Consider the following 9,462-nt stretch of genomic DNA (forward strand, 5'->3'; position numbering starts at 1 on the left):
TGACTGAAAGAAAAAACTTGTGTACAACTTAATTTTTGCAAACTAAGAATAGCTGCCTAACTAGTCTGTATGTAAGAACTGTATCAGCACCCCAGAAGTCCTTCTGGAACACAGACCCATCGCTGTCTGCCTTTTGCACTGCCTAAGGGTGACTGCTATCCTGACTTATCACTACTGATTTTGCACTTTATGTAAGTGCAATCACACAGAATGTACTGTTTTGTGTCTGGCTTTTCTTAACATTGTTTGTGAAATTCAATCATACTGTTTCACACAGTTGTAGATGGTAATTCTCACTGCTGAGTCATATTCCACCCTGTGAATATACCAGTTAATTGTTTAATGGACATTTGAGTATTCTTAAATTGTCATTGTGAGTAGTGTTGATGTAAATATTCTAAAATGTCTGTTGATGAATAAATGCATTTTTTCTTGGGTAGAACTAAGATGGCTGGGTCATAGGGCATGCATACGTTGCCTGTAGCAGATCCTGCCAGGCGGTCTTCCGAAGCAGGCTTCCCAGTCGACCTTCCCGCCAGGAGAGCGTGAGGTGTGGCTGCTTCGCACCCTTGCTCTCTCCATTCCTGTCCACCTTCTCCGCTGTAGCCATTCTGGCTGGGCGCGCGGTGCTATCATATTATGGCCTTAGTTTACGAGTTTTGCAGAGCTTCTTTTTAAAGTGCTTTTTGTCTGCCTTCCCAACCCCCAGTTGGATTTCTTTTGTATTGATTCATATGAGTTCTTCACATAATCTGCACACTAGTCTTTGTCAAATGTATGTATTGAAGATACATTATTTGGAGTTGCTTAATCACCCTCTTAATGAATAAAAGTTCTTAATACAGAACAATTTATCATTTTTTATCTCTTTCGCTAGAGTTTTGGTGTCTCCTGTGTAAGAAATCTTTATCTACATGCAGTAAAAGATTAACCTTGTCCAAAGAAAGGTGTAGCCCTTTACCCCTGCGATCTGGGATGTAACCTGTAAGCCCTGGGAATATCTAGCCTCTTTTTTTTTTTTTACCTGTGGGCCTTAAGTCATGTCAGATAATCTATGCTAACAATGTGATTTACGCGGGGGCCTTGGGCCATCTGGTATCACAATGTTTGGTGGAGCACTGTGGGAAAGAGCCATGACTATGTGATTGACCCTCCAGTCAAACCCTGGACACCAAGGCTTTTGTTGTTGTTGTTAATCCTGAGGATATTTTTTCCATTGCTTTTCACAGAGAGTGGGAAGGAGGGAGGGAGAAGGAGAGAGAGAAACATCAATGTGAGAGACGCATCAGTTGGTTGCCTCCCGCATGTGCACGGCCGGGGCCAGGGATGGAGCCTGTAACCCTTGACCAGGAATCAAACCCTCCACCCTTTGGTGTGCAGGCCGATGCTCTAACCACTTCACCACACCAGCCAGGGTACCGAGGCTTTTTGAGCTTCCCTGGTTGACAATAGGTATTTACATTTTTTGGTTTTTAAATTTTAAAAAGTGATACTCATGTGATTTATATAATTTGCCTGTGTCAATAACCCAAAAGAATCTACAAACTATTAAAATAAAAAAATGTAACCTTGCCAATGGATGTCTCTCTCACAGCAATGTGTGTGTGTGTCCCCTGCCTCCCTTCCACTCTCTCTAAAAAGCAATAGAATATCCTCAGGTGATGATTAACAAAAAACAAAGTAGCACTGTTGCTGAAGTAAAGACAATATACAAAAATAATTTTATTTCCATAAACCAGCAATAACTAGAAAACAAAACATAAAAAGATTCACTAATAAAGTTTTATTAGAAAAACATTTCTCTTTAAATATAACTTAAAAAGATCTGTGAAATTCAAAAGTAATTTAAAAAATAATTTAATATTTTTCCTGAAATTTCCTTTGCAATTATTTCCAATTTTAAGAAAACAATGTAAAAATTTTAACTCATTTGGTAGTCATTTTGGTGGAAACATACATTCCAAAATATATAAAAACATACATGTTATGGTTAATGATTTTTATAGGAAAGTTTTTACTATTCACTATTGGTAATCTCTTTGGTATTTGAGACTTTAACACTAAATTTTTTCTCTCTTGATAGTGAAGATTATAATTGTCTTTCATTATCTATAGTTCAATATTAACTATATTGACTTAAAAACTTGAAATGAAAACCTAATGCAAAAAAAGTTATGACTTTATATAGTTTAAAACATTTTTAAAAACAAATTCTAGAACTTCAATTACTGTATTTACTACTAAATCTGCAAACTAATAACTGCAATTAGAGGCTATCTTATCTAGCTGATAAAGCATCTATAAAAATATAAATTTTATAACATTCCAGTTTAATCCACTAAATTGCTAGTCTTAGTTTTCAACAAGTTCTATTGGTTTTGTTATCTTGTGATTAGGTCAGCACACAATATATTTTATTTATCTGTTGTAGACAAAAAAAGGAGCCACATACTAAACCTGACAGCTCAGGGGAGGCCTGATGGCGGCCTTGCAAACTCAGAGACCTAAAGCAACCACAGAGGATGGTCTGAAATGAAACGTCCTAACCAAAAGCCAGTCACGGCAGGCAGGCATGTCCTAGGCTGGCATCTTCCCTGACAAAAGCCAATCTTTACCCTAACTGAGCCTGTCTTTTTGCATCTAAGATAACATACCTTTGGGATATCAGAGCGATCTACCTTTTTCCAGACCCCTCAGGACACAATCTCCCATGAGGACAGGAGACCACAGAGGCCCTGGTTGTTGTCAAGTTCCCCGAACACCATCTCCAGGTGCTGTAAATGCTAATAGTTAACCATCCTGTACCCGCCAATGTGAGCAAGTATGTATCTGTGTTTTACTCTTTACCAATCCCAGAGGTTTCCCTGCTTTGCTTTCTCCCGCCTCCTAATCTACCACCAGTGGATTCCATGTAACCCACTTACACCCCCACCTTTGATTCTATGTATAATATAAGGTGCAAAACTGCCATTCTCTGGAGCATTTTCGCCATGTGTTGAGATTTTGCTTCCTGGCAATTGTCAGTTTGGCTCAAATAAACTAATAAAAATTCTCTACAGGTCTGGACGTTTCTTACGTTGACCCTATAATTAAGTTCTATTTTCTAAGTAGCAGGCAAATGTTCAAGGAAGCTTCATTATAATACAAGAATGAGTAATATTTCTTTTCCATTGGATGCAATTTAAATTTTTAATTCCTGACTTTTCAAAAAATAGTGTTACCATTTCCTGAAAAAAAGGAAAAAGCCCTGTTAACCAGTTCCTTTCCACAGAAAATACAGGGCAGCACCATGACAGAAAAGTAGCAAATGACCTATCAGTTCAGACAGACCAGTGAATCAGTTGTATCTTAAACATGGGAATCCCTATCATGAACCCATAGCTCTGGTCAGACTCCGTAATTAGATTACACTGGATGATGCACTTTGTAAGAAAATTTGGTCATCCACAGGTTCCTGGCTCACAGCTCCCCAAACCCTTGGTTTAATGACCAATAAAAGCAGTGGGGGAATCTCTTGTTATACTGTTTCATCTCTTGTCCTGTTCCTGAAATGGCTTCAGGGCCGTAGGGGTGAAGGGGTGTCTTGTCATTTATAACATGTCCTTTCACCACAACTGGGTTTACGTGAACAAGGTGACGTTTGGAGAGCACTTAAGGATGGGGGCTGGTTGCCAGGGGAACCAAACTTGAATAGAGGGTCCAAACTTTCAGTCCTACTCCTTGATGAAGGGGGAGGGGAGGAGAAAGGAGAGGGGATGGAATCAATCACCAATGGCCAATTTCATCAATCGTGCCTATGCAATGAAGCCTCCATAAAAACCCTAACAGATGGGGTTCAGAGGCTTCTGGGTTGGGGGAGTGTGGGGACAGTAGCACATTCAGGCAGGGCAAGAAAGCTCTAAGCCCTTTCCCATACCTTGCCCTACACGTCTCTCCTACCTGGATGTTCCTGAGTTATATTCTTTATAATAAACCAGTAATCTAAATTTAATGAGTGAAATGTTTGAGTTCTGAGAGCTGCTCTAGCAAATTAACCAAACCCCAGGAGGGGGTTTGTGAGACAAACAGATGATAACCTGGGCTTCTGATTGGTTTCTGAAGGGGCTGGGGGTGCAGTCTTGTAGGATCCATCCACCCGTTAACCTGCCCCCTCCTGCACATGCACCCCCCCCCCCACATGTTGTAAGTGGTAATCAGAATCTTTAGTTCTCCAAAAGGGTAATTCTTGTTTATTTATTTACCTACAGAGTTTATAAGCCCTTTTGTAAGGAAAAACAAAAACAAATCAATATATCTCAACTCTATAACTTTAAACACTAAATATACGTTATTATAATTTATAGTACAGTATATAACTTATATGTATTATATACATATATTATATACCAAGTACAAAGCATAATGACCTTCCTCAGCTGTGGATAATCTTTATAACTGACACAGCCATTAGGCTGAAGACAACGGCCAGTCTTTTTCACATATGTGTGGTGTCATGAAAGGGTCCTGGTAGAGACGCCGGAGAGGAAGTCTGAACTTTGGTTACCCAGGAGGGTGACTTTTCTCCAAAGGGCAGCTGTGGTTCTCCAAGGGGGCAGTGTGCTGCAGCTGCCATTGCCCGGCACAGGAGGCAGGGATGTCATCTCACAAAACAGTCCATTTATGGAGGCAGGAGACAGGAACGTGAGGCTTAAGGAGAAAACAGGCTGTCAAAGGAGAAAGCAGCAACATTATTCTAGTGCACATAACCTATTCTCCAAGAAGATTGCTATCAATGCAAAGATAATGTTGGAATAAACAGGAGTTTCTTCCTTGTTTATGCTCTTTAATATTTGCTTATATCTCAGTATGTATCACAAACATGTAATAAAGTTGGTATGTACGTAGCTGTCTCTGCCACTCAACTCTGAGAACCCACACCCTCAAAATCTTACACTTGTGGGGAACAGCAAAGAGCATTCTTAGTATGTATGCCGACCCATAAAATAGCTAATGTTAATAAACACAGGTGTACGCATTTGCGTTAACTTTTCAAAAGATCATAACTGGGTATGCAAATATCCTCTCATTGAAATGGTGCTAATTTTTTCTCTTTGCATATATTATTTTGTCTGCTAAAACAAACTAGAAAAATACCCAGAAGTTTTAAAAACTTACTAAGAGAAAAATGTGCCTCTTTGGAGCAACCTAGCCAAGGTGGAAAACTATGTAACACTACACATTCATCTGAATTAATATAAACCATGGTTTAATGTTGCAGTTGCACTGGAGTTAACTTGCATTATTCTGACCAAGTCTGAAAACGATTATCCCAAGTGAAATCATGGTGTCAGTGTTTATGAATGTGAGAAGTCTATTTTTATATCCAATGAAGCCAAGTATTTGATTTTTAAACTTGTGCTCAAAAAATACCTGCGTATAAAGTTACTGATTTAAAATACAATGAAGTGTGTTTAAAATTCTATTAAAACATTGAACAGTTTTTAACAATAAAACCTGTCCTTAAGGTAGATCTAATATACACAAATCAGATAATTAACATTACTTAGAAGAGTTACAATTAACATTGTCAAGTGTTTGAATTTTAGGCATTGGAGTTAAAAACAAGGGGGAAATCCCATCATTTTGTGGGAAAATGACTGTGTAGGTCTTTCAACAACTAAATTAAACTTAGGAACACAAATGTAGCGCTGCAAAAACGGGCAGGGGATTGTGCTTGGATCTCCCTCTTCCTTTCAGTCTCCCCCATCTCAGTAATGGTAACTCTCCTAGCAGTTCAGGCCAAAAACCATGCAGAGACTCTACATCCAAGCCTTGAGTAAATTCTGTTAGGTCTGTCTTCAGAATATGTCCAGAATGCACCACTTCTCACCAGCTTCCCTGCTATCACCTGTCATTTCTAGCTTGGATTATTATAATAATATTTAATTCTAAAGTGTTCATCCTTTCAATTGTTCATCCATCCACCCATCCAACAACCACTTAAATTAGATACTGTTTCAGGTACTTAAGTACACAGAGATTTGCCCTTCTGGCCTTTATGAAAGGAATACCTCTTACCCATTCTGAATATTAATATGGTACATTATTCTGGAACATAACTGCAAGTGTACTAAACAGTCAAAATTGAGAAAATTAATTATTGTCCAAGTTAGGATTCTAATGCTGTGCTTCTAAACCAAACTGAACTGGAGAATCTAATATCATTAAAAATATTCTGATAGATCACTGTCAGTAAATTATTTTTATCATATAACTCAGAAAGAATAAAAACAACTGAACTCAGCCCTGGCCGATTTGCCTCAGTGGTTGGCGTTGGCCCGCGGACTGACGGGTTCTGGGTCCTATTCCAGCCAAGGGCACGTGCCTCGGCTGCAGGTTCGTCCCCAGCCCCAGTGGCTTGGGAGGGAGGCAACCAAACGCTGTGTCTCTCTCACGTCAATGTTTCTCTCTCTCACTCTCTTTGAAAAAGCAATGGGGGAAAAAAATGCTCTTGAGTGAGGATTAAAAAAAAACACACAAAAAACCAATTGAACTACATTGCTATATTAACATTCTTTATATTCCCAACTTAAATGAACAAAATATTTTGGCCTTTACATCTCTAAAAATGAAAAAGAGAAAAACAAGTGATGTTAAATTCTAGCAATAAAAAATATCCATCCATGCCAACATAAGAAAAGTGATAAAAAGCCCAATCTCATTAAGAAATACATTTCAATGTTACTTTTTGTAACTGAGAATTGATATTTATCTTTTAATCAGCTGAACTGACTTAACTTTTAGAATATTATGATCACAAGATATGCAATAAATTTAAATTTACACACTTTTATTTTTTCTGCTGTAGGAATGATAACCAATAAGACTTTCATGCCTAAAACCTTACATAAGAGAATTCTGTAGATCAGGGTTTCTCAATAGCTCAGCACTATTGACATTTTTGGCTGGTTAATTATTTGTTGTTTTGGAAGTTGCCTTGTGCAACACAGAATGCTGCAATATCCCTGGTCTCTAACCACTAGATGCCAGTAGCTCCCGTGCCCACACCCTTATTAAGACCTGACTCCAGATATTGCCAAATGTCAACTAGGAGGCAACAGTTCCTAACTGGGAACCACTGCTACAGGGGATAGAATAGCGATGCAATGTGAAACTTTGACTATCAAAGAGTTAGCTAACTTTTAAAAAAAATAGATTATTTAATACTATAATATTTAATCCCATTGCTACATTTAAGAGTGATAGATATTATAAAATGACATTTACAAGGCACTGGGAATTACAATAGTTGCCATTATTTAAACTTATTGGGGAAGAAAATTGGATGTTAGCTTATAATCCATTAGCCAACAGCTGAAAGCATTCTGTAATTTTTAGGATAGGTGGGTAATGCACATTATCTTACTGATCTTTTTCCAAACCCTAATAAAATACTTTAGAATAATTTGAGTTTATCTCATATAGCTCTCTTTTTTTTTTTTCCTTGAGGAATGCATTAAGTTCTTGAAGACTATCTTTCTTGATAAAAGTCTAGAAATCCTAACAGAAAAGAATATCAGGGCTTTTATACAAATGTAAAATATTTAGATTAAAAAGCAAATGTTTTTAAAACTCAACTTGTATAGACCAGTAACCTTTTTTACTCCCATTCTTCAAATGGTGCCTATACAATTCCAAGTATCTGGAGGCTGAGAATAGTTTAAGAACTCCAAAGACCTTTTCCACACATAGAAACAGTACCTTAATCCTGTTACTAGTCATCTAAATAGTCTCTCACTATCCCCAATCATCTCAGCTTAATCAGTTTACTGGCAAGTTTGCTAATAGAATCAATCATTCAAACTATAAATATAAATATGTATGTAGTGCCTTTATTGTTTTACAGCAATTCTACACAAATTATCTCATATTAACTGAACATATCTACAGGACAGATACAAAATAAACTTGCCAACATTCCAGCAGCAGCATCCCTGACATCTCCAGACCAATCACATCAAACTCTATTCTGAGGCAATCCTCACCTGAGATTCTGCTCATAACTTTACATTGTATGGAGTTCTGGGATGCCTGAAGGCAAGTTAAACCAAATTGCTGTCAAAGATGGCAGAAAGTCTTTAGCTGTAGCAGCGAAATTTCTTTTAAGTCATTTTGTAAGAGGCTTGAAGACTAAATCTTCCAATTTGTATTTAATGCAAGAGCATTTAAAAATCACTTCTATGTTGAATAAATTAAATTGTCCAAAGGTTTTTTTCAAAGTTTGAATTCTTATATCATGAAGGACAAAACATTAACTTCAACAGTACTCAAGAGGAGGGGTCTTTTACAATCGAATAGCTGTAGAGAAAAGCGAATTCTATGGATGTTTCTCATAAGGCCTCTGCAGAGTTGGTCTATACATGCCCATTACTAGGGTCTCCTAAAAATCATTGTCCAATCTATAAAATTAACTCAGTTAAGACCCAAGTATTTAATACTGTATCGGTAACCACCTATCCTTCAGACTAACAAATGCTCCTCGTTCTGAGGAGTAAAATAACTTTAACTATATTCTAGCGCTAAAACTAAAAGTCATTATAATGATACATTCGCAGCTACTGCTGGGGAGCCCGGGTCCTCTAACACTCACACCGAAACAGGGCCCTGGAGCTCACCGCCGAGCTCTTTCTGCAGGGCCGGCCGAGCCGGAGCCGAGCGGCGCGCTGGGCGCCCGTCCCGTCCCCATGGTGACCGCCGCCGCACCTCCGCGCACCGCGGGGGCGCCCTCCCGCCCCTCGGGGCGCCCTGGGGCGGTCCCCGCCGCGTGGGAGAGGCTTCAGGGCCGGGCTGGGAAAGCAGGCGGGGACCCACGCAAACCTGCCACCGGCTCCTCCCCGCTTCGCCGCGTTTTAGGGCCGGACTCCTGGCGACACCAGGCCACGGCGGTTCCCGGGGCCCTTTAACCCGGCGTCTCGAGGCCTTCGACTTTTCCGCGTCCGCTCAGGGACATGTAAGATGCCTCTACAGAAATGACACACCGAAGACGAAGTCCCCAAAAAGCCCCCACAACCCACGCCTTTCGCGCTTTCGCGGGAGGCCAGGCCCTCCACTCAGAGGCACCGGCGCTCGGGGACGCGGCTCCCGCCAGGCTCGCCCCGCCCGCGCCGGCGCGCGCCCCACCCGTATAAGGCGCGGGGCGGGGCACGACGCCCCGCCCCCCGCCCCCCGGCGCCGCAGGAGACCGGGTTGCAGTGGGTTTCCGAGTTCGGCTTTCCCCGCTCGGAGCGCCGGTCCACAGTGGGAAACGCCGGGCTCCAGCAGCCAACAGCCATAAAAGGCGAACTGTTTGTTACCCGAGGTCGTCTCACCCCCGGAGCTCGCGAGCGGATCCCTTCTCCGAAGCTCGAGCTCCGCCCCCACGGAGACGCCCCCAAAGCACCCCGCGAGCCTGCGCTGACGCTCTGGGGCGGCGCGGACGCGCTC

At 40.7% G+C, this 9,462-nt stretch overlaps 1 long non-coding RNA gene across 1 annotated transcript; it reads right to left on the minus strand.

The window, feature by feature from the left end:
* Window positions 1–4,201: 4,201 nt before the first annotated feature.
* On the minus strand, window positions 4,202–8,639 carry LOC107543240 (uncharacterized). Its single transcript, XR_001603794.2, has 2 exons — window positions 8,025–8,639; window positions 4,202–4,703 (listed from the first exon to the last, which is right to left on the minus strand). It is a non-coding gene; the product is annotated as an uncharacterized LOC107543240 (long non-coding RNA).
* Between the last annotated feature and the right edge of the window lie 823 nt (window positions 8,640–9,462).

Source organism: Miniopterus natalensis, chromosome 6, assembly GCF_054644295.1.
Source record: "Miniopterus natalensis isolate mMinNat1 chromosome 6, mMinNat1.hap1, whole genome shotgun sequence".
NCBI classification, from domain to species: domain Eukaryota; kingdom Metazoa; phylum Chordata; class Mammalia; order Chiroptera; family Miniopteridae; genus Miniopterus; species Miniopterus natalensis.